Genomic DNA, 27,061 nt, shown 5'->3' with positions numbered 1-27,061 from the left:
CAAATAACTATTAAAAATCATCTTTTTGAGGGGCGCCTGGGTGGCTCAGTTGGTTAAGCGACTGCCTTCGGCTCAGGTCATGATCCTGGAGACCCTGGATCGAGTCCCGCATCAGGCTCCCTGCTCGGCAGGGAGTCTGCTTCTCCCTCTGACCCTCCCCCCTCTCATGTACTCATTCTCTCTCTCTCAAATAAATAAATAAAATCTTAAAAAAAAAAAAAAAATCATCTTTTTGAAATTTACTGTTTATGAAAGGAAATTTAATATTTTAACCATTACAAAATTACATAAATCAAATTCTGTTGGCACTTTCAAAATAATGGTTTCCGTGTTTTGCTCTAAGAGAACACATCCAGGGACTAGAGTAAGGAATAACAAAACTGCTTCTGATAAACTAGTTAATGAAAATTATAGTATCTTTATTGATTCTTATGATTCCTAACCTACCTCCAATTCACTACTTCCCCAGTACTCCAAGAAAATAACCAAAAAAATACTTTAAAAATAACAAGCAATGGAATGACTGAAACAGAAGACAATCCCTTATATCAGAAAATCATCTCATTAGCAATGGCATGAAATGATCAAGATACTACACAATAATACATTTTCAAAACATTGCAGGCAAGAAAGAAAGAGAAAAAGAAAAAAAAATTGAGGCAAAAAATCCTATTTCTCAGTTTCTTCAGTCTGCCAAATATGCTGCATCCCGCTTCCAAGAGCTATGCTGGAACAGAATTGAGGACTAGGACAACTTCTACCCACATGACTTCTATTCATCTTTCCAAGAAGTTTTGGTATACAGATTCCTAACTAGCTGGTTTGGTACACAATATCTGGAATTTCAAAGAGAATTGTTGAGGAGAGCAGTGCAATGCAAAGATATGACAGGGCATGAGAAAGCAAAAGAAAGCTCATTATTATACGTATTTTTTGTAAGTATGTTTAATACTAAGAATTGCAGATTGTTGAATTTTCTCTAAATGACACAGTTAAGGTGTGGAACTCATTCTGAAATTTAATCTATCATTGTAGTACTTTCCCAGAACTAGTAATAATACAAGTTTGAAGATATAATCACCTTACTAAAGAAGTCTTTTAAAAGGTTTGAATTTATTACTGAAAATTTCTGCATTAAATATATCAATGGGGAAAGGATATCAATAAGCAAAGTTTATTAATAATTTCAAGATTCATATAGTTTCCCTCTCACCCATCTCTACAGTAATTCATATCACCCCAGGATGTTGGGATTGGTCTACAGAGTCCATTACAAATGTAAAGAATGTCCCAGCATTAACTCAAGAGCTGGATTTTCAGCTAATAAATTTGATTTCATTATTAATGACATTTACTCCATCTATGGCACAATTTAGTGAAAGTTATTGAAAAAGCAAAAGCAAGGAGATTTGGAGTTTAATGAAAAGTGATAGTTAAGGCTGATTTCAATGAATTCTTCTGAGAGCCTTATCCAGTACAACCAAGGTATTAATAACTTATGAGTACCTCAGGACCCCTCTGGTAGATACAGTGCTAAGGTCTAACTAAAGACAATAGCTTAGTTTCAGTCTTAACAGACAGACAGACACTGTGAAAATGAAAATATAAATAACAATGGTTTTTTAACTAAAATTTCTTGTTTTGAGTAACCCCAAAATCCTCTAAAATCAACCCTATTTTCTTTGAGAATTGAGCTTCAACATAATGGCAGGAGAAGACCTGCAGCCCACAACCATTTTAAGTTTCTTATCATACTTTCTTTTCCAAATCATCATGATGCATCACATCATAAATACATTACAGTCAGACCGCTTAAAATATGTTACTGCTTATATAAGGAACTAGAAACTAGTGTCTATAAAAAGAAAGCATTTCGCATGGAAATGGTTAAACTGGGTAATGCTGAGATTTCCAAACTGTCTCTCCTGGTCACTCCCTGTTTGCCTTGGCCATTGTCTTCTGTAGTCCTTGCCCCAAAGAAATTATCTAACTGTCTATTCATTAGAGAGTTAGTTCAAACAACTTACTAATTATTTATGTCCTTAACAACTTGGTAGTCATTTTAAAATCTAGTAACAGAAATCAAAAGAGAAATGGCATTTTATTCCATTTTCAAATGACCACAGTTACTTGCTAATGGCATGTGTGCACCTGTTGTCACAAAACCATTTCTCAAATCCTAGAATCAGTTTGATCATGACCCTCATAATCTGTTCCATATTGATTTTTTTTATGGTAGTTGCTTTGTATCACAGCAACTGTCAAAAACCTAGCTTTGCAAATAGGACATTATCAATAGTAATGTAATACAATCTAATGTTGAAACTGAACTAGCTTGAGCTAGTAGTCTGCAAGGTGTGTGGCAAATATTACTCTAGTTTCCTTGAAAAAGAATTTAAAATAGTCCACAGCTTCTGTGAGTTCCCTGGGCCACCTTAGCACATGGTTTGGGAACCACAGGGCTAAAGATTATTATAATGACAACAACAAAACTCAATGTTGAGACCCTAATGATTGCAAAGAATAACTAATTTCAAAAAATTTTAATGTTATATAGTAGAAAACAAAGAGAACCCAAATCAAAGTTCATTAAGTTTACAAATGCATAATGAGTGCCAGATCTATGCAAGGTGGTATGCTAGGCACTAGGAATGTAGGGTAGAACCAGGCAGCAAAAGTTACTTCCTCTCTGGAATTTACATTATAGCAATTAAAACAATTAATGCAAAATATGCAAATAAGTATTCATTCCATAATTTTATTTGTGATAAGTTTTACAAAGGAAACCAATAGACAAATAGGATAGACTGATTTTAGAATAATGGGTGGAAGGAACCAACTTATTTTAGGACATAAGTCTTCCCTCAATAAGGAAATAATATTTGCAATAAACTCTAAAGTAGTGGTTCTCAATCGAGGGCGAGTTCGTCCCCCATGGGACATCTGGCAGAGTTTGGAGACATTTTCGTTGTCATGAATGGGAAGTATGCTATAATCACTCTAGTGGGTAGAGGTCAAGGATGCTCCAAACATCCTATAATGCAGAGGAGAGTCCCCAAGCACTACCACTCCCAACAAATAATTTCTGACCCAAAGTATTAATAATACTGAGAAGGATTTAAATAGGCAAAGGTATATATGTGGGTGTACATTTGCAGGTAGGGGGCATCAGTGGACATTCCAAGAAAGGGAACCACACATGCAAAGACTCTTAAAGGGTAAGAATACAGTACATCTAATGCACCAACAGAAAGCTACCGTAGATGGAGGCTAGTGTAGACAATTGCAATAATTCTCAAAAGTAACTCAAGGAACTTAGAAGGAAATGTAATCAAAAAGGAGATTTCACCTAAATAATCCTTAGGGTAGAAGGACAAAGAGGAGTGTTTGTTATTTTAATTATTTAAGCAAATGCCTATATATAGTATTCAACTTTTCCTTCTGCTGTAAATTGTGACACAGCATGCAAAGTAAGTGATCTACACAAAGGCCTACGTAGTCATTAAATGGCTGCATCATGGCTTGTGTTGGCTACTGAACAGCTGTAAGATTCTGCAGGTTGATCAAGTATAACTTGATCAAGCCAAAAAACTTGAAGGGGAAAAGAGAGGGCATTTTATAATCAGAGATGTTTTCATTCCTTGGCTTGCACTATACATTACTTCCATGACTTTTGACATTGACATTTCTTTTCACCCAGCATATAATTGAGATAGTTACAGCATTTTTAATAGTTAAACAAGTCAATGATGTAGTAAGCTGACAACAAAGATTGATACCACAACTGAGGAGAGGGAGAAAAGCTCATTATTTGAGTGATAACTTTGGATAACTCAGAAGCAGAAGAAATGGCTGGAGGAGAAGGAATATATAATCATGTTGGTAAGAAATACTGGGACTCCTAGCAGCATAGACCTGTGCAGAATCACCTGAAAAGGACAAAATAAGAGGGCTACATAGAAAAAGTCGAATGGGGGTGAAAAAGATTCCATTTATTTCTTCTCCACACTGCACTGGCTTCTAAGCCTTAGTAGGTAGCCACAGGCAAGGGACTATATTCATTCTGATAGCATATATAAAACAAATTAAAAAGGTATACTCTAATGTATTTGAACTTTCAATAACTAGGTGAAATCCTCATAAAATTTGTTGTCAGAAATTTAAATCCCAAAGTTACAAATACAAACATACTGGACTGATGAGTATTTTCATTATATTGCTTTATTTTATTACCACAACAGCTCTGCAAAGCTTTAGGATTGTCTCAATGTTACAGAGGAAGAGACTAAGTCTTGGAGAAATTAAGTAATTGGCCTGAATGGATAATGGATGGTAAAATGGACAATTCTCTGCACTTTCCTGCAAACCACCTGTGGGCCACTGTTCCCCATCCCCAATCCCCACTCAATATCCCACCCCTATCTTTCTCTAGGTCAAACAGCTTAAAGCTTCCCAGTCCTCGCAATAATCAAGAGAGGTTACTTAAAATATTTTCAAGTCAATATCCAATGTAATATAATGGCCACAGTTAAAAGGGATCTATTCTATTTTGATTACCAGTTTGTTTCCTCTTTCTTACTGTCTCCCTTTGTATAGGCCTTGGGAAATAGAGTCTTTCTTACCATATGCCTCTGTATATCACTTGACAGCTTCTATACAAGATCTGACTTGTTTTTCCTAACAATTCCCAGAGGTAAGGGATGTTATAAATTTGCTTGCATATGTGCACACACACACACACACACACACACACACACACACACACGCTCCCAAGAGGTGAACTGGCTGGGAACACTTTGTAAATAAGTGACTATCAGGTCTTCAAACATCTACTCCAGATATCACTTATTACAAATGACTGCCTTTCATATTTTCAAACAGGCTTAAGCCCTGGCCTACTCTGCAGGGGCCTGTGGATCCATCACAGATGAACAATTGGTAATGATGACCCATCTCTATATGCCTAAACTCCTTGATCAACTTCACTAAATTAACAAACTTTTTAAAATAGATACATTTGTTATTTGATAGATAATATTAAAGACACTTTCTTCTTAACCCTGAATCTGATCAGAGCCTTGCAAAACAATTTCATCAGAAGGCGTATTTTTTTCCTATTGCTGCTGTAACAAATAACCACAAACTTAGTAGCTAAAATCAACTCAAATTTATTATCTTACACTTCTAGAGGTCAAAGTATAAAACTAATGTATTGGTAGAACTGAGCTTCCTCTAGACGCTCTTGGGGAGATGCCATCACTTGCCTTTAACAGCCTCTAGAAGCTACACACATACACTGGTTTGTGGCCACATCAACCTAGCCTCTACTTGCATCAGTTCCAACTTTTTCTCTGCCTCTTACCTGTCTCATTCACTTATAAGAACCCTTGTGATGACACTGGGTCCACCTGGATGAGCCAGGATAATCTCCCCCCTCAAGATCCTTAACTTATAAGTCTGAAAAGTCCCTTCTGCCATGTAAAGTATATATTCACAGGTTCTGAGGATTATGACACAGATATCTTTGAGGGGTCATTTTTCTGCCTACCACCAAAGATAAATTTTAAAATGCAAGTATCAAAATAATCACTTTTTACATAATTCTCACAGGCTCTGACATAGTCACTTCAAGAAGTAAAAACAAAAACAAAACTAATCTAATTCATATTTGATAAAAACTAGAAGCATTCCCTTTAAAGTACAGAATAGGAATAATAGCAATGTCAGTGAATGTCATCTACTTTATTCAATATGCATGGGTGTCCTAGAAAGCATAATAAAACAAGAAAAATGTAAACCATATAAAGATGGAAAGATTATGAAGTTGCAAGTCTCCCAAAATAAACCTAAAAGTTCAATGAAATTCTGATCACCATTCCAATAAAATTTTTTTTCTTAGAACTTGATAGGCTGATCCTGAAATTATAGAAAAGATGAAACAACCAAAAATAACATAGGGACACATGCCTTAAAAGATTTCATGACTTATTTTAAATTTCTAGTAATTAAAATAGTGGGGATTTGGTACAGGGATAGAAAGAACTCTGAAATAAGCTAAAAGACTAAAAATTGATGCAGGTATAAACAGAAACTTATGAAGCAGGAAGTGGCATTTCAATTTGGTGGAGAAAACATCTGATATTTCTTCGATCAAAGTCAGCCATCCACATGGACAAAAGATGAAGTTAAATCATTACTTCACATAATACAGATAATCATTTATCTATATTCAAAAGGGATTACAGACCAAAAATGAAAAATAAGGCTTTATGATATTTAGAAAAATAAAAGAGAATACCCTTAGACTATTAGATTGAGAACAGATTCCAAAGATAAAAGCAAACTAACTTTAAAGAAAAAGACCAAATTTAACAACAAATTGAAACCTACTGTATAACAAAAACTCCTCCATAAGTGTTTAAAGCCAAAAACTGGAAGAAAATAGTTATAAAACACATATTGCATAAAAGGTTATATCCAAAGTATGCTTGCAAATCAAAAAATAATAGGCAATTTTGGCAATGTGTTACAGTATTTAGAAAATCTGTTGAGGTGCACTCCCTACCACCCCTCATTTCCTTCCACAGTTCTGTAGCTTGTACAACTGTCTTATCTTTCTAAAATAATACTCAGTTCAGCAAAGCTTATAGTACATGAAACTGGAAATGAACAATCCATCAATAAAACACTGATGAATGAACATTTTATTCATACCATGGAAGACTACAGAGCTGTTAAATGCATGAACAAAATCTAAGTTTCCAGAACATACAACAAAGTTTAAAAAAAAAAAAAGCAAGTTGCAAATGATATAATTTGCCTACATTTTAACAACAGAAAAACCACTATTTATAAGGATGCGTATAAATATGATGGACATTTTTTTAAAACTGTTCATGGTATTAATACACGTAATTTCAGAATTGTAATTTCCTTGGGGGAAGGAAGAAATGGAAAGAAAAGTATAGTTAGGTCTCAGTGATTTGTGTTCTTAAAACACAAAACCTGAAACAAATATTTCCTAAGGTAAACAACTGTTAGATTCTGAATAGAAGATACACAGATGTTTCTTTTTACCCATATGTTTGAAATATTTTAAAATTAAATTAACTTGAATTAAAACCAATATGAAGAAAGGCCCTTTTAGGTATATTGCAAAAAGAACTAGCTCAAATGGCAAATAAGCAGACTTCTAGAACCACATTGATATCAAAAGTGCAAAATCCTGGTATATCTGAAAGTCATCTTCAGTTCAAACACTGGACTGAGGTGTCTGTTCAACTCCACGAAGGACTAAGAATGGACAATAATGTCCCAGTACTGTGAGCTTGTTCCAAGGTTCAATCCAACTCCACACAAACCTGTGCTTTACAGCCCTGACACTCATTCTGGGTTGGGCACAGATACAAACATTATAAAAGGGAATTTAATGGAAGGATTAGGAGCACCATCTGTTCATGAGTCAGCAAAAACAGAGAATTTCTATCAAGCATTTTAATTCTTTATTTATGAAACTTGTTTTACTGTTGTCAGAGGCCTCTAGGGCAAACCCAAGAGTCCAATCAACAGTGTAAACTGCAAACTTAAAATCACTAAGCATAATGCCCTGAAGAAAAAGCTAAAAAAGAACTGTCATGACAAATACTTTCAAAGCACCCTTTTGCTTTAAACTGGGCTCCCAATATATCCAGCTTATTATGTAATCCAATAAAGGGATCAGCATTTGTTTCACATCAAAAAAGAAGCTTTTCTCCTTAACGCATCTTACCTATTGTCCAAGATGGCAATTCCTCCAGGGACACCCAACATTAGTATGCAAATGTACTTGGTTCGGCGCAGCTCTTACATCACTACCCTGTGTAGTAATCGCATTTAATCTACCACTTCTTTTTTTTTTTTAAAGATTTTATTTAGTTTTTTGAGAGAGAGAGCACGAGATGGGGGAGGGTCAGAGGGAGAAGCAGACTCCCCGCCAAGCAGGGAGCCCGATGTGGGACTCGATCCCAGGACTCCAGGATTGTGGCCTGAGCTGAAGGCAGTCGTCCAACCAACTGAACCACCCAGGCGCCCTAATCTACCACTTCCTTGGAAGTCAACACTGGGTATAAACTCTGAACAATGGGCTGACCAAGTGCCATCCTCACTTACCACACTAAAAACAATCCTTATTCTGGAATTCTGATTCTCCACCAAAAGTCCTGTAAATACACTCAGCTTAAATGTAAAAAAATAATTGTCAAGAGATTTTCTATCATCAAGAGATTTATAGGAACGTCACTTGGTTAAGATTATGTTCAATAGGCTTGAAATGCTGAGTATTTCTCCAATCTTAAGCAAATAATTTTTTAAGATGTCATCAAAATCATAGATTAAAACCAAGTTTACAAAATAGAGCAAAGTATCTAATTTTTTTTTTCTCCTTCATACTCCATAATGATATCTCACAGGGAGAGAGAAAAGTCAAAATGTGTGTATTCACAAAGTTGGGAGATACAGAGAAGAATTTAAGGAGGGAAAAGGGGCAAAGAGTTTACTTGGTTGAGTGAAAATTATATTTTAAGCTCCTATTCCTACTTTTGATAGTCTAGAAGCACTATTTCTGATAAGGGAACAGCCTGAACCAGCTGTCGTAATACTAAACCTTCCTCCCAAAAATATTCCCTTCACTTATAATACTGCTCTACTGCTAACAAATACAAAATCAGCAGCTTTCCTTAGTTGCTCATCTAGAAAGAGCCAAAAAAAAAAAAAAGAGGAATGGAAAGAACATTCTGTTGCATTTAAATATATCTTGATTTATACTATTTTATCTATTAATATGTTGTAGTTCACTCTGAAAAATCCATACTTGCTGTGAAAATATTTATATAATATTTTGACATTTGGAAGTACTTTTTAAATTCATTATTAATGTCTTTGTAATGGCCTATGAAGTTATCATTATCATTCTTCTTTTTACCTATTTCACTTGGAAGGACATAGAAGCCTAGAGATCTTCAGTTCTGTAATTTTTTCCAAGATCATGTAGTTCCCCAAAGGGGATCTGAATCAAAATCCTCTCACACATATCTTGAACACTTTCTACTATAAATGTCTTACATGTTAAAATTCACAAATTTACTTTTGTCCTAAATATTAAATTAGACTGAAAAGAAAGGGCTTTGTTCTCTTATACCACATATCATATTTAATGAAAATGGCATTATGAAAATATAGCTACTTAGAGCACCAATTTTATAGAAATCTAATATAGATATTCCTAATATACAAAAATATGAATTTGATATTCATTGAATTGTCAAACATGAGTCACAACTAGGCTAGAGGATATCAGTGCTTGAGTACATAATACAGTGTCGTTCTGAAAAATAAAATGACATGCATAAAGTTCTTAAAATAGAACCTTCCAAATAGGAGGTAATTAATATACATTTGATAATTACAGTCACCACCATTAGTATTTATATTCATGGATAATCACTAACTCCCTTTGGTATTGGTATCAAGTCTTACTGCATTTACACAAAATGAGGAAAATAAGAAACTTGTAGAATGAAGGTGGCATTCATATCTAAACATGAAATTCCCATTGATTTCAGTTGAGGACAACAGAGATTAGATTCTAGGATTGGTCAAATGCTGATAATAAGAAAAAGTGTGCCACATATGCTGTTTATATAGATTTATATAAATTGTCCAGAAATACAGGAACCATAATGTAAAATGATGAAGACTATCAGAATGAAAGGAAAAAGAGAATGGCCTCAAAGTGGCATCTTCAAGGGCAGATGGTAGGGAAAAACACCTGCATACTTAAAATGTAACAAAACTAGTGATAGAATCTTCCAGATATCTCCATCTATATTAATTATCACCAATTCATAAATAAATAAAGTGCAGGAAAGTTTAATTAACTTACCTAATATAAAAAAGCTAGTAAAAGCCAGAACCAAATTCCAAACCCAACTGTCCAATCTAACACACTAACCTTTAGATGGAATTATTTGTTATATTTTTATATTCTTTTTGTGTAAGTTCATTTCTGTTAAACTTAAGTGCAATAAAGAACATGTCAGTCTAGATTCAATATCAAACAATAAAGAAAAGCAGGTTTGTGAGAAAAATGTGAATGAGAATCTTAGGATGAAATAAATGTCTATGTTTGCCCTCACAAGCTTTATGAACATAAAATGCTGAGCATGATGAGAAACAATTTAGTATACTATAATAAAAATCAAAATTATTTGAATTTGACTACTTTCAATGGCCACATATATTCACAGGGATTCTTCATCTTTTGGATATGAATTTCTTAGACAGAATAATGTTCTTAAATACATAAAATATCAGATTAAGTAAAATATTCAACTAATCAGGAATTTAGCAACAAAACTCTAAAAAAAGTCTATGTGACAAAATTTGTCAGAATAAAAACTATGTAATATTTTGAATTTAATGAAAAGTCAAGAATCAGTAATCTAAGCTTTCAATTCAAGAATGTACAAAAATATGACAAATCAACCTCAAGAAAAATTAGAAGAAAAAAAGAATGTTAATAGAAGAAACCAATGGCAAAGATGGCAGACATACAATAGAGAACCTCAATAAAGCCAAAAGTTTATTCTTTGAAAAGCTTTAAAAATGTTGAAAAACCTCAAGCAAGACTGATGAACAAAAGGGAGAGAAAAGACACAATATCAATTACAGGAAGGAAAAGAAAGGCATCATTATAGATCTTACAGATATTACAAAGATAATACAAAAATATTACAAAAACTTTTCATCAATAAATTTGACAACTTAAAATAAATACACAAATTCCTTAGTAATACTAAATACTAAATACTAAATACTAAAACTGATAAAAGAAAAAACAAAATCTGAATAGTGCTATATCTGTTAAAGAAGTTATATTTGCAGTTAACACCTACTACATGTCCTACAATGGATGAATGGATAAAGAAAATGTACACATGCACACACAGAGGAATATTATTCAACCATAAAAACAAAGGAAATCCTGCCATTTGCAACAACATGGATGAAACTGGAGGGCATTAATGCTAAGTGAAATAAGCAGATTTCATAGAGACAGAGACTAGAACAGTATTTGCCAGTGGCAGGTGGGAGGGAAAAATGGGATGATGTAGGTTAAAGGGTACACATTTCAGTTATAGGAAGAAGTTCTGGGGATATAATGTACAGCTTGGTGACTGCTGTTAATAATATGGTATTGTGGGGGCGCCTGGGTGGCTCAGTCGTTAAGTATCTGCCTTCAGCTCGGGGCATGATCCCGGGGTCCTGAGATCAAGCCCCACACTGGGCTCCCTGCTCAGCGGGAAGCTTGCTTCTCCCTCTGTCCCTCCCCCTGCTTGTGTTCCCTCTCTCGCTGTGTCTCTTTCTGTCAAAAAAATAAATAAAACCTTTAAAGAAAATAATATGGTATTGTGTATTTGAAAGTTGCTAAAAATAGATCTTAAGCCCTCTCACCACAAAAAAGGAAAAAAAAAGTTAACTGTTAATTTTGTGAGTTGATGGATGTGCTAATTACCTTGATCTTGGTAACTATTCCACAATGTATACTTATATCAAATCATCCCATTCTACAATTCAAATATACCCAATTATATTTGTCAATTACAGAGTTGACCCTTAAATAATATGGGTTTGAACTGTGAGGGTCCACTTATACGTGGATATTCTTTGATAAATAAACCACAGTATTGTAAATGTACTTTATCTTCCTGATGATTTTCTTCATAGCCTTTTCTTTTCTCTAGCTTACTTTATTGTAAGAATATAGTATATAATACATAGAACATATAAAATATGTGTTAACCAACTGTTTATGTTATTGGTAAGGCTCCAGTCAACAGTAGGCTGTAAGCAGTTAAGTTTGGGGGTAGTTAAAAGTTATACATGGATTTTCAACTGTGGGAGGGGTCGATGACCTTAATTCCACATTGTTCAAGGGTCAACTGTATTCCTCAAAAAGTTAAAAAAAAAGAAAATCCTGCTACAATAAAAACTCTAGATCCAGATAACTTCACTAATGAATTTTATCAAATGTTGAAAGCAGAAACAATATCAATCTTAAATTCATTCAAGAAGAGAAAATGTCTTAAACTTGGCAGGCGCAATATATATATATATTGCAATATAGTATATAACATATATACTTGTTACATAGATATAACAAGTTGTAGACTAATATATCTTATATAAGTTGATGAAGACTCCTAAGTTAATTCCAAATCAAATTCACCATTATATAAAAAAAGGATATTGAAGCATTTACTGAAGGAATGCTTACTCAAGGTAGTTGAAGAATGTTAGGTTGATTAAATACCCCAAAATCAATGTATCTTAGTACATCCATGGAATAATAGTACTTGATAGAAGTCAACAATTATTCATGAAAGAAACTAAAAATAGAAAGGAACACTGTTAATCTTTGCAATTTTTCTATAAATCCAACACTACTATAAACTTAAAAGTTTATTTTTAAGAAAGATATTAGTGGGAAAACTTGGAAAGTTCAAGTAAGGTATATAGTAAAGAATTATTGAGTTAATACGAATTTCCTGGTTCTGACAATTATACCATAGCTATGAAAAATAACATCAAGAGAAGTTAGGTGAAGTTTAAGTGGAAATTCTCTGTATTACTTATGGTAACTTTTCTATAAATATAACACTATTTCAAAATAATAAGGTTTTTAAAAGAAAAGATAAGGCAAATTTTATGGGTAAATCTATTTATATATGAAGTAAATACAGAATTTTTTTGAAATATCATCTGAATGATATTTAAAATCTGTCATATATTAATGCCAAAAAGTCCTTCTCCTGCACTCCCACCATAGCCTCTGGAAACGTTTCCCACTTGCATTCTTTCAGAGTTTCAGATACACTCTATTTTCAAAATGCAATTTAAAAACTGGGAGTAAAAGCCAGTGACATGGTTAAAACAAACCAAAAAAACTATTTACACTGTGGACTGCAGTTTGCAGAAACAGACTAAGTATGAGAATAAGGAAATTCCCACTGGAAATTAAAACTTGGGTGAAGGACAAGACATTTATGCTTCAGTGCTAAGACCCAGAACAAGTTCAACAATTAAGATAAACTCTTACCATCTTAAATCTGGGTGAAGGCAAAAATAAACAATAAATGAAATAAAGGAGAAAATTTTCCTAATGTTAGCATCAACACAATTTGAATAAACCAACATGCCATGCTTCTTCTAAATGGCAAGTCATTTTGAATTTCAAATCAGTCATAAATGCTGCTATTAATAAACATTACTATACTTCAGAGGAGGGGCATAATTGGTATAACCTGTATTGAAAGCAATAGGGAGTTGTCATATTATGGGCCTTTGATCTCATAATTATAGTTTTAGCAATCCATTACAAAGAAGTATTTCAATAGCCCAAAAAAGCTTGCTACAATAATAGTTATTACATTATAATTCACTAGACAAAATTTCTGTCCAGTAGAGAGGATTAGGGTCTTCATCTGAGGTCAATAATAATACCAACCAAATAGGATTGCTGTCTTAGGACAATAACTGGTACATAAAAATTGTTTAATATTACTTCTACTAGACTGTCTCATACACTGATTGTTATATCTATTTATTGTTTTAGACATGATAATTTGTTACATTTCATGTATGCTTTCTTTGTGCCTGCCATTCTTCTTTAACTCTATTCATGACATTTTTAGGTTACAAAAGATTTAATCTGCATCTAGTTATATTATCAATAGCTATTTTTACTTATTTAGTTTTATATCTCTATGTTCAATAGTTTAATAGAATTCCTAACCCCTCATGTCTTATTGGAACAATTATCCCAATATTACAGTTGAGAAGACCAAGGTATAGAGAAGTACAAAGGATTACAAAAGATCTTACAAAAAGTAAATAATTGAGAAACGTCTAGACCCAACAAATAATACATACTTGAGAAACTCTAGAAACTAATAAATAGTAAATATTTAAGGAAAAGCTAGCAGTAAGCTATCACTAACATTATAGTTCAGGATGCACCAAATAGAATATTTTTAGTAAACTACTCTTTTACATATAGAATTTTAATTTAACTAGAAACATGTCTTCCTCCATTTCTTCAAGTCTTTTATATCCTTCTATAAAGCTTTATGCTTTTTGTGTACCTTCTACATTAGACTTATTCATATGTATTTTGTAGTTTGTATTATAGTTTATGTTGTTATTATGAATGGATTTAATTTTTCCCATCACATTTCCTAACTGGTTATTGATGTTGCAAAGGAAAAGTAATGATTTTTGTTGTATTACTTTTATAATGACAACTGTACAGTTTAAAAGAAAAAAACATTATCACTTTGAGTACACAAAATGTTCTTTCTGTATTCAGTAATATTTTTTTTTTGTTCTGCACTCAAGATAACATCAAGCCACTTCACTTACCTGGATAGTTATAAGAAGAAATTAATTGAAATGAAAATAAAAGAAGCAACATTTCTTTAAATGATTCAAAAGTGATTTTAAGAGATGTTATAAGCTGAATTGTGCTTCTCCAAAATTCATATGCTGAAATCCTAAGGCCCAACACCTCAGAATGTAACTGTATTTGGAGATAGGGCCTTCAAAGAGGTAATTAAGCAAAAATGAGATCATCAGGGTGGGCCCTGGTCCAATATGACTGCTGTCATAAAAAAAGGAGATAAGATGGACAGACACAGAAGAAAGACCATGTGAAGACACAGAGAGAAGACACCAATCTGTAAGCCAAGGAGAGAGAACTCAGAAGACACCAACTCAGCTGACACCTTAATTTTGGTCTTCCAACCTGTAGAACTGTGAGAAAATACATTTCTGTTGTTTCCACCACCCAGTCTGTTGGCCTTTGTTAAGGCAAACCTAGCAAACTAATATAATAGAAGCAACAATGAAGTCCCTTATTTTATTCTGGAAGGTATAATTCTATGATTTTGTGACATGTTTTGAGAGATCATTTTAGTCTTTTAACATTTTACAGTGAAATGTAATTAATATGCAAAAAGGATCACATAATAATAATAAACTGTAATATACTGGATACCAATCATATAGGGCACATTCTTTGTCTGGAAATCAGTTAAGGGAAACATTAATAATGAGCTTTAAATTGTCACAAATTGGGGGAAATTATGCAATAAAGTTCTCAATACCTTAGTTTAAAACAGTAATTAGAAAATAATTTTAGGAGCACCTGGGTGGCTCAGTCTGCTAAGTGCCCGACTCTGGGTTTCAGCTCAGGTCATGATCTCATGGCTTGTGGGATCAAGCCCCAGGTCCCCAGGTCTGGCTCCATGCTCAGCAGGGAGTCTACTTCCTCTTTCTCAGTCTCACTCTGCCCCTCCTCCCCACCCCCACCCCATGCGCTCTCTCTCCCTCTCTCTCAAATAAATAAAATCATTTTTAAAAAGTTTGTTGACTGAATAAAGGAAAAGATTTTTTTAAAAAGAAAAAAATATTTTTATATTTAATAAAAACTTACTATCCTATGAGACAGAGCTAATTAAGGGAATTTGTATCTTAGGGGGAAACTTATTGCATATATCTGAAAAGAAAAAGGGCTGAAAGCCAATAGGCTAAACTATTTCAAAAAAATTAGAAAAATAAAAATTCAGCCAAGTGTTATAGTTTTAAAATGATATAGATAATAAAGTTTTTTGCTTTATAATGATCATAGACAAAGCTCAATTTGCCAAATCCCAAATACAATTTTTCAGTTTATTTGAAGGAAAATAATTCCTTATGACTAAAGGCAAAATATATATAAAATATATATAAGAAATATAATTTCTTACTGGAAAATACATGCAATTATGAAGATTTTTGTTGTCCTTCTAGTTATAAAACTTATACATTTTTTTCATTCTATTCATGACCTGTGAAGAAAAGAGTTGCAGTGAAGAGGGAACTAGCAAAAGTTTAGTTGATAAAAAAAATCTGTAAGGTAAAACAAAACCATATCTTTCATTGTTAGTTCCATCTTGTAATAAGATTGTATATAGGAGACACAGCGCCTGTAAGATTGAGGATAAGTTAATAAAGTGGTGTTTTTGTTGTTGCTTATGTGTTCATCTATTTGTTTATGAATGACATGAAATAATGGAATCATGCCACAGTTCAGAAACTATTCCAATAAATGGTGTAATTTCAAGATAAAAATTGATAGACAGCCATAGATAAAGAATTCTAATCAGTTTTGAAATAAGTCACCATTGTATTAAATAACCACAAAACATGGGGCGCCTGGGTGGCTCAGTCGGTTAAGTGTCTGCCTTCGGCTCAGGTCATGATCCCAGGGTCCTGGGATCGAGTTCCACATCGGGCTTCTTGCTCAGCAGGGAGCCTGCTTCTCCCTCTGTCTGCTGCTCCCCCTGCCTGTGCTCTCTCTCTGACAAATAAATAAATAAATAAAAATCTTTAAAACAAAATAAACCACAAAACATCAAATTTTTTAAAGTTCCATGGTTTACATATATTTGCTTTATCTAAGACCTTTTTTCAGTGTTGATATTTTAAATATATTAACAATAGTTAATAGTACAATATTATTATGAATTAGCAAAGCTTATGACCAAAACCTATAACTACTGAAACTAAAATAAAAGCTTTTGTTAATTAATCACCTGATTGATTATAGCACCACAATATAAATGTGTTCAAATAAAATATAAAAAAGCCCTTTACATGGGCCTATTTCATTTATAAGTTGCACATAATGTTTATATAGGTCTATAGTTTAATATTTTTTGATGGGAGAGGGACACCTGAGTGGCTCAGTCGGTTGGGTGTCCTACTCTTGGTTTCAACTCAGGTCATGATCTCAGGGTTGTAGGATTGAGAGCCCTGCTTTGCACTCCTTGCTCAGTGGGGAGTCTGCTTGAGATTCTCGCCCTCTCCCTCTGCCCCTCCCCCCTCTGGAATAAATAAATAAATCTTAAAAAAATATTGTGTGATGGGAGAAATATGAGAAAAAGATAACTCTGGAAATGTACCATCTTAATTGGAGGGCATAATTTACAGTTTCAAGTCTATACAAATGTAAATGAGTAAGTATTTAGTGGTTAATATACACTCATTACCACTCCCTCAGAAATAATCTGTTCCCATTTTACAGATGAGAGATGTATCAGAGAAGTCACATTTCTTTGCCAAGGTCATAAAACTAAGTGATATAACCAGTACCCAAGCACAGTTTAAAATACAGAAAAGCAAAAGACAAAATGTCTTGAGTTACAACCCTCTGAAATGAGTTACACTGTCACACAGTTCAACAATTTTGAGTTACGTTTATGCAATATGACAGATACAACCAAAAATTGCACTGATTATTTGTCCATAGCACACCTGTAGAACACTGAGATCTACAGAGAACTGGTTTACAATCCTAGGGGTTGGCAAACTCACTACCTTCATGAAGCATGATGAGGCAGATCTCCTGAAACTTCTGCGCAAATCCAACTTTTCCATGGAGATAGAGATGAGCCTGCTACAAAAGTGAATATCTGAGAAAAACCTTAATGTTTAAGGGTTGCTTGATCTCAACTAAATGCATTTGAAAGGTTTCTTACTTGTTGGTGAATCTAGTAGTTACTGTTCAGTGGCTAAATTCCTAAATGATAATTTACACAAAATTAATAGCTTCTATAAGAACAGCCTGATTTCTTTGTTGACACAAATTCACCCTACCAACTGCCCATTCCACTTAAAAATAAAAGCAGTGATTCTCATTATGTGATACACCTGGTACCTTTAAAAATGAAATGGGAATGATCTCTGCTAATGTTGAACAATGAAAATATTAATAGCTCTCCACTGCAGTGAATCTGGTCAGCTGAAACTTGCAAAGCGCTTTGCAAGTTACTTCATTTTTCACTATTGAGCTAGGGAAAAATCAAGTAGCTGACAAATAATTGTTAATATGTTCATATCTGTAGTCTATTTATCAAATGTCTAATCTCTTAAGATCATATGAAGCAATTTGTGTTTTCTTAGTATGTCTACCAGTGTTCCTCTGACAGTCTGGTAAAAAAAAAAAAAAAAAGGAAAAGAAAATTTGGATTTTATCACTGCTTCTTGAGCATGTTATTACCTATTCTATTTGCCTAATACAACTGACTGAAGAAAAGTACAGGTTTCTAAGAAATTTGTCAATCATTGTATAACTGATAGTTTTCAATGCACTCATTTTTATTTTTTTAAAGATTTTATTTCTTGATTTATTTGAGAGAGAGAGCGTGTGCATGAGTTCAGGGAGGGGCAGAGGGAAAGAATCTGAAGCAGACTCCCCACTGAATGTGGAACCAGATTCAGGGTTTAATCACAGGACCTTGAGATCATGACGTGAGCTGAAATGAAGAGCCAAATTTATTTTTTACAAATTTTTATTTGAAAGAGTGCTATATCTCTAGCCCATAAAAGAGAACGTGGAAAAAAACAGGGAATCAAACTACTTTAAATTGATTTAAAAACAGGAGGTCCGTTACACTTAAAGAATATTGCTTAATAGGCATGTGTGCAACATGAATTTGGTTTATGAATGGCAATCAAGTGGAAGAAAAGCCATATTTCATAAGTTTTTTAGAGATCAAAATAATCTAATATGGTTTATTTCTTCTTGTCACACAGGGATGACAGGAAATTCTTAGTCATGCATTGTATTCTGGGATAGGAGATGGTAGAGCTAAGGACCCTCAATGGTATCTAGGGTTTTACTAAAGTCCCAGGGAGGCATATTTTGTCCAGAAAAATTTGAATAACTTTGGGTTTAATGAGAATTGGTCACTGTGGGGATGTTCTCTATGTTCATGCAGTTCATTTGAAGATGAACTGCTTTCTTGACTTGGGCACTAGAATCTTTCACTTTATTTCCCAAAGCCGTGAGCCTTGGTATTCAGCTCCCAGTAGCTACATATCACTCCATCAAACATCTAGCCTTCCTCTGGGGCTCTGTAGGGTTCTGGGCTCAAAGTTTTGCCACTGCTATGACCTACAGCTGTAAGCCCATTTCTCTTGGGAAATTACTCCATGTTGGGCTACTTGTCCTTTTCAAATTACAGCAATAACCTCTCCCTTCTCTTCTCTGAAACAGGAATGAAACTGTAAAGCCTTTTACTTGTAGGAGGGCAGATGAGTAGTATAAAGAAAGCTCAGGCTTTTAGCAACACTAATGTTGTGCCCTATCACCTCACTCCACCCCCATTTTCCAGAATAGTAGTAGAAAACAGATTAGATTCATTCTTGCTTAATGGTCCACAGCAAAAAGAAAAAAGAAAAAAAAAAAAAAACCTGTACGCCAGTTTTCTCCTTAAAAATATACCTTGTTACATAAGTTTTATTTTTAAAAAATAAGCAAAAGATAAAAAGTGAAGTAGAATACTAATTAAATTTTCTCAATTTCCCCCTCAAGAATTCTTTAGTCTTATCTCTTACAACTTTTCTATTTTGCAAATAATTCTATAAGAACTAGAGAATAGTGTCCTAATCACACTGAAAAATGAGTAAAAGGAACAACTGTTAATAGCTCAAAAGGTTTGTTTGATGACAAGTATAATACTGACTTCTCAAGAGAGACATTATTTTCAGTTCACTTATTACTTCATAGACTATATAGAACAACTCCAAAGTGGTACCAATGAAAGTAGGAATGAAAAAGTACTACAAGTGTGGTACATACCATTTATTGTACAAAAAGTAATATTCTGGGGCTTCCCTGATTTTCAATAACAACAGCAGGAAGTAGTTTGCCTGTTAGAAGCTCTTACTGTCATTTTACAATAGACAGACTAGATTTTATTGTTATGATCTGAGCAATGTGCTATTATTGCTCATTTAGATAAAAACTTGCTCATAAAAATTATGGTGTAATTACTTTGGAAATTTATTTTGATTTTCCAGGAAGTTATACCAAGAAAATATCCAAGGGAAGAGTCTGTGGCCTATTAATTTCCTATAATGCTTCAGAACCCTTTATGAACATTCTTGTATCCACTGTGATCATCTTCAAAATAAATAAATTTCAGAAATATATATATATATAATGTATGTATGTATATCCTTACCACCAGTAATGATAATGGAAGTAATGTTAGTACATGCCTTTATCATTTTAGTATATGTTTGCCTAAGAATCAAAAATTTCATAAATTTCCCTGGAAGGCAGCCAGCAAATTGATTACACTAAATACATTTTATAAATAAAAAAAAGTTCAGAGGGACTTCCACTTCTGGGAAGACAGACTAGATATATTTATTTCTGTTCTTCTGGTTGAGTATAACTGAAAACTCTAAACACTATATATAAAGCAAACATAAGAAAACTGAAAGCTAGAGAAACTGAAAAAGGGAAAATGGCAGTGGATCTCAGGGACCAAAGCAAGACATGGAAATTAATTCAGTGATATGGCTTTTTTAAAAGATTTTATTTATTTATTTGAGAGAGAAAGAGAGTGAGCGAGAGAGAGAGAGAGAGAGAGAGCACAAGTGGGAGGAGGGGCAGAGGACAAGGGAGAAGCAGATCCCCCGCTGAGCAGGGAGCTCAGTGAGGCTGGATGCCAGAACCCTGAGACCATGACCAGAGCCACAAGCAGATGCTTAACACACTGAGCCACCCAGGCGCCCCAATTCAGTGGGTTTTGTTTTTGCTTCATCTATTCCAGACTTGAAGCAAAGAACTGGTGACAGAGAAACTCCAATGGGCACAGATAGAAAAGCCTGCTTTCTCTAGCCAAAGGACAGGAGAAGGGCAGTCCACCAAGATAGAAAGGTTTTAGGCAATAATCACTCCACACAAGTCAAACTCCACAGAAAAACTTTGGCCCTGCCCCATCCACACCTACAAATATTAAGTGAGGAACCTAGATTTCCGTCCTCACTGGACTCTAACAAGGTACCCCTAACTCTACTGCTGGAGAAGTCTCAGAGAAAACTGAGTAGATGCCTCCCACCCTCACCTCTGCTGTGTCAGTGGAGATCACATGATGAGCCTGGACTTTATCATCAACTGGTAGTAAAAAGGTGCCCTCCTTCCTTCTGTTGTGATAGCGTCAAGTGTGTCATAGTGTCGGGGAGGCCTACTCAAAAGAAAGGATTTTCATCAGTAACCATGATGACCCCTTCAGCTCATAGAGTCAGTGGAAGCCACCTGGGAGCAATAAAGTGGCATTCCTACACTTCCCAGCCATGTAGGCATTAGTGGAGGCCTAGCAGGGGACAGAAATGCCACCCCTGTCTAGCAGAAGGGCATGCCAATGTCAATGGAGGCTGAGTGAGAACCCAGGTTTCTAATTCCCACCTTACCTTCCCCTACCAAAATGGTGTCAGAAGAGGCCCACTAAAGAGGAAGGGTTAAGTAAGGTCCAAAGTCTCATAAAATGTCCATTAGTCATTCCAAGAACTAGGAAGTTCTCAAACTGAATGATAAAAGACAACCAATAGATACCAAAACCAAGAAACAAATATATTAGAATTATCCGAGAAAGAATTTAAAGCCGACATCCTAAAAATGCTTTAATGACCAACTGTAAACATTCTTGAAAAAATGAAAAAAAGTCCCAATGAACATACAGAAAATATAAACACAATGAAATTTTGGAAGTGAAAAACACAATTAACTGAAATAAAAATGTTCAGGAACAAAGAAGGACATCAAATAATGATAAAAGAGCCAATCCACCAAGACATAACAATGCTAAATGTGTATGTACCAAATAGCATAGATGAAAACTACATGAAACAAAATCTGATAGAAATGAAAAGAGAAATACACAAATTAACAAGTATAGTTGGAGACTCCAAAACCCCTCTTCCCACAATTGATAGAACAACTACACAGAAGAGTAGGAAGGATAGAGAACAAAAAGAAACATCATTAACCAACAGGATCTAATCAACATTTAGTAAATATTCTACTAATCAACATCAAAATATGCATTCTTTTCCAGTACCCACAGAACCTATACCAATATAGACCATATACTGAGCCATAAAACAAACCTCATCAACTTTGAGAAGTTTGAAATCATGCATCATGTGTTCACTAACCACAACCAGAAATCAGTGACAGAAAGATTACAAGAAAATTTCCCAACACTTGTAAATGAAACAACACACTTCTAAATAATTCATGGGTCAAGTGGAATTTCTAGGAAAATCAAAAAAGTACACTGAACTCATGAAAATGAAAACACAATGTATCTTATGGAGTGCAAGACAGCTAAAGCAATGCTAGAGGTAAATTTACAGAACTAAACACACACATTAGAAAAGGGGAAAGTTCTCAGATGAATAAACTAAAACCCTACCTCAAGGACCTAGAGAAAGAAAAGAAAGAAAAAAGCCCAAAGAAACCAAAAGGAAGGAAATAATAATGATAAGAGCATAAGTCAATGAACTGAAAGCAGAAAAACTCAAAAAAATAAATGTTACAAATAGCTGGTTGTTTAAAATGATCAATAAAATTGACAAATCTTTATCAAGGTCTAACAAAAAAAGAAGATACAAATGGCCAATATCAGTAATGAAACAAGGGATACCACTATATACCCTGTAGACATTAGAAAGCTAGTAAGGTAATACTACAAATATTCTACACATAAATGTTTGACAACTTTGATAAAATGGACTAATTCCTTAAAAAATAAACTAATAACATACAATAGAAAATAGAAATTTTGAGTAGTAGTATAGCTGTAAAGAAGCTGAATTCCTAGTTAAAAACCCCTAAAATAGACATCTTCAGGCTGGTTTCACTATAGAATTCTACAAAATATTTTAAAAAGAATTAACACCAATATCCAAATAATCCCTTCCCAAAATATAAAAGAGAAAGAAAAAATTCATTTTATGAAGTTAGTATCATGCTGAAAGCAAAACAAAAACAGTATAATCAAAAGAAATCTACAGATTAACATCCCTCATAACTATAAATGCCAAAATATCTAACAAATATAAGGAAATAGAATTCAGCAACATATAAAAAGAATGAAAACTCTAAACCATGACCAAGTGAGGTTTATTCTAGGAATGCAAGGCTAGTTCAATATTTAAAAATTATTCAATATAATCTACCATATTAACCTACTAAAAAAGGAAAGTCAGTTTATCATATCAATTGATACAGAAAAAGTATTTGACAAAATACCCATTCATAATAAAAACACTCAGTAAACACTCAGGGGGAACTTTGTCAGCTTTATAAAGAATGTCTACAAAATCCATAGGTAGTACTATATTTAATGTTAAAACAACTAAATGCTGCTCTAAGCATCCTGAGATCAAGCCCCAGATTGGGCCCCTCTCAGTGGGGAGTCTGCTTGAGATTCTCTCTCCCTCTGCCCCTCCCCCCACTGTTCATGTGCATTCTCTCTCTAAAAAAAAAAAAAAGAAAAAGTCCATACCAATAACCTGTATTCAGCAGAGTGCTAGAAGTTCAAGCCTGTACAATTATGCAATAAAATGCATTCACATCAGAAAGAAATTTATAAATAAAACTATTTTTTCATAGATGACATGATTTTCTATGTAGAAAATTTCAACAAATCAAAAAAAAATTAAAAACCTCTTAGAACCAACCACACCAGCAAGGTTACAGGTATGTCATAGTCTGCTCAGGCTGCTAACAGAATTATTATAGACTGGGTGGCTTATAAACAAACAGAAATGTATTTCTCATGGTTCTAGAAACTAAGAAGTCCAAGATTAAAGCACTAGCAAATTTGTTGTCTGGTGCAGACCCACTTCTTGGTTCACAGATGACCATCTCTTCGTTGTGTCCTCACATGGCAAAAGGGGCAATGGAGCATTCTAGGGTCTCTTTAAAAGGATACTACTGTTCATGAAGTCTCCACCTTTATAACTTAATCACCTCCCAAAGGGCCCCTTCCAAACACCATATCATTGGGGATTGGGTTTCAACATGGGGGGTGGTACAAACATTCAGTCTATATCAAGGTAGAATATAAATATAAAAATACCTATCTTATTTCTATATACTAGCAATGAACACATAAACACCCAAATAAAAAATACAAACCATTTATGATCAATTAAAAAATACTTAGGAGTAAATCTAACAAAACATATACAGGATTTGTATGCTGAAAAACTACAAAATGTGATAGAATAAATCAAAGAAGATTTACATAAAGGGAGACATACCTGTTCCTGAATTGGAAGACTTGAAATAGTAAAGATCTCAATTATTCCTCAAATTGAACTATACGTTTAAAGCAATTTATATTAAAATCCCAGCAAGATGTTTTATAGACATGGTAAGATTACACTAAAATTTATATGAAAAGGCAAAAAACAAACGAACAAACCTGGAATATTCAAAACAACTTTGAAAGGAAGAATAAGGTGGAAAGAATCTGTCTACCTGACTTTAAGATGTATTATATAGCTATAGGAACTAAGATTATTTGGTATTGTCAAGGGAAACACATAGATCAGTCGAATAAAATAGAGAATTTGGAAGCAGACGCACACAAATATGCCCGATTTTGACAAAGGTATGGAGGTAATTCAATGTAGGAAAAATGGCCTCTTCTACAAATGCTCCTAGAGCAATTCAATATCCATTGTCACACACGAAAAAATGAACTTTGAGCTAAATCTCACACTTTATATAAAAATTAATTCAAAATTGATCAAAGATTTAAAGGTAAAATATGAAGCTAAAAATTGTTAGAAAAAAATAGACACTTTTTGGGATCTAGAGCTAGGGAAAAAGTTCTTCTACTTGACACCAAAAACACAATTTGTGAAGGGCGAAGTTGATAAATAGGACCTCATCAAAATTTAAAATTTTAGACCCTGTAAAAAGGATAAAAAGATAAGCTACAGACTGGTGAGAATATCTGCAAACCATGTATCCAACAAAAGACTAGTGTCTGGAATTGATAATGAGCTTTTAAAACTCAAGAATTAAAAAAATACAATTAGAACACGGGGAAAGGAAATTAATAGATATTTCACTGAGAAAGATATACAGATTTATAGATGGCAAATCAGTTCAATATAGTTAACCATTAGGTAAATGCAAATTAAAACCACAATGAGACATCTGTAGAAATGTCTAAAATAAAAAATTTCATCAACACCAATACTAGCAAAGATGCAAAGATATAAATGGTACATTATGCAAAACATGTTGGCACTTTCTTAAAAAAAATAAACATATGACTACCATCTATCCTAGCAATTGCACTCTTGGTCATCCAGAGAGATAAAAACATACTCAGACATAAACCTATACATGAATATTTATTAGCTTTACTCAAAATAGCCAAAAAATAGAAAAAAACTCAGATATCATCCAAAGCGTGAACGGTTAAAGTCTGCTAGATCAATACCATAGAACTGTACTCCCAATACAAAAAAACACACTAGTGATACACAAAACAATCAGGGTGAATTTCCAGAGAATTATGCTGAGTGCATAAAATGTTATGTATTGTAGCTTCTATTTACATGAAATTCTTGAAATGACAGAATTAGAGATTTTGAGAACAGATTAGTGGTTACCAGGTGTTAAGGAAAGGGAGAACGTGGGAGGGAAGTAGGTGCGGCTCTAAACGGGCAAAATGGGCAAGCCATGTAGTGATGGAAACGTTCTGTATCTTGATTGTTCCAATGTCAGTATGTTGTGATACGGAACTGTGGTTTTGCAAGAGGACACCATTAAGGGAAATGGGTCAGGGGTATATGGGATCTCTAGTATGTCTTTGTAAGAGCATATGAATCAACAATTATCTCAAAATAAAAAGTTTAATTAAGAAATCAAAGCTCAAAAATGTTAACTGGCCCTGAAATCAGCAAGAAATATGCCCACACCCTTTCTACTGAGTCACTCTGCCTGAGTTAATCAGAGTAAAAAGATAGGATAGAATCAAAATAAATGCTTGAAATGAAAGAAGTCATCAGAAAGCAAGGGCTGACTGGTTCTAAAAAAGGCAGATCAGGAGAAAAATCCAAGTTGGAAACAAGGTCAAGAATAGATCATCAAAAGGTCAAACCAAATTTTTAAGATTTCTGCCTAGACTACCGGAAGCCAAAATAGTGGACAATAAGGAAGAGAAAATTGCCTGGGAGTTTCAAATACTTGGCTACCTTATTCCTGATGGCACTTCTGCATTTTCACTGGTTCTATGGTTAACTCCCACATGACAAAGCTACCCCTCTCCCTCCAGGGACCAATCTGGACCAGAAATCAGCTGATGAATATTTATGGAGGACTCATAAGAAATATTCAGTACTTGGGAAAAACCTTGCATCAAATCTGTCCAGAAGGATTTAAAAATGTAAAAAGGATACAATTACAAAAGAAAGTGCATAAATGATACCATTATGAACATTAAGCTCAAGAGTAAACAGGTCAGCCGCATACACAAGGACTTGTCCCAACATTTACTAGCTATGTACCTTTGCACATAGCTTCTCCATTGATAAAACTAGAAGATTGTAAACATAGTGTTTTTATAAAGATCAAATGAGATAACAGACATTGATTGCTTGTAAAAAAATGAATAAAAATCTATTTAAATTGCCTTACAATCTTAAAAAATAAACAACTACATTCATCGTATTTCTACCCTAAAATATGATTTTGTGCTTTTTGAAAACAGTAAATACACTTTTTTCTTTAATGAGTGTTCTAATTAATGCTTATGAAATTCATGAGTTTGCCCAGATCCAGATCTTGTGGACTTGGCTGAACTGAACCTAAACTATATACTGGACTTCCTGATGGAAATATCAAATATACTTCCACTACAAATTTGAATAAGAAATTTAAAGAGAAAAGTGTCCTTAATGAGGAATCATGATTATAAAGCAGTTGACTGAGTCTTTGATTTTTTAACTCTAGCTCAATACTATAAAGAACCAAAGAGGTATTCATGTTAATTTCTAAGCCCTTTCATTGGCATACTTACACTATTATTACGTATCTATTTATGGTACTTAGGTTCATTGCTATAAAAATCATGAGACTTTTACTGTCATATACATAAGCCTC

At 33.8% G+C, this 27,061-nt stretch overlaps 1 protein-coding gene across 4 annotated transcripts in view; it reads right to left on the bottom strand.

The window, feature by feature from the left end:
• Window positions 1-27,061, bottom strand: part of KCNJ3 (potassium inwardly rectifying channel subfamily J member 3) — a 150,863-nt gene that overhangs the window by 78,742 nt on the left and 45,060 nt on the right. Inside the window, exon 3 of one of the 4 annotated variants that reach the window (XR_004913523.2) lies at window positions 12,314-12,425. The exons of the other annotated variants lie outside the window; for them this stretch is intronic. The gene's annotated coding sequence lies outside the window, so the exon portion shown is untranslated. The remainder of the gene's footprint in view (window positions 1-12,313; window positions 12,426-27,061) is intronic. 4 annotated transcript variants of the gene reach the window in all.

This window comes from Halichoerus grypus, chromosome 4 (genome assembly GCF_964656455.1).
Source record: "Halichoerus grypus chromosome 4, mHalGry1.hap1.1, whole genome shotgun sequence".
Classification (NCBI taxonomy): domain Eukaryota; kingdom Metazoa; phylum Chordata; class Mammalia; order Carnivora; family Phocidae; genus Halichoerus; species Halichoerus grypus.
This window is presented reverse-complemented; position numbering and strand designations above follow the sequence as displayed.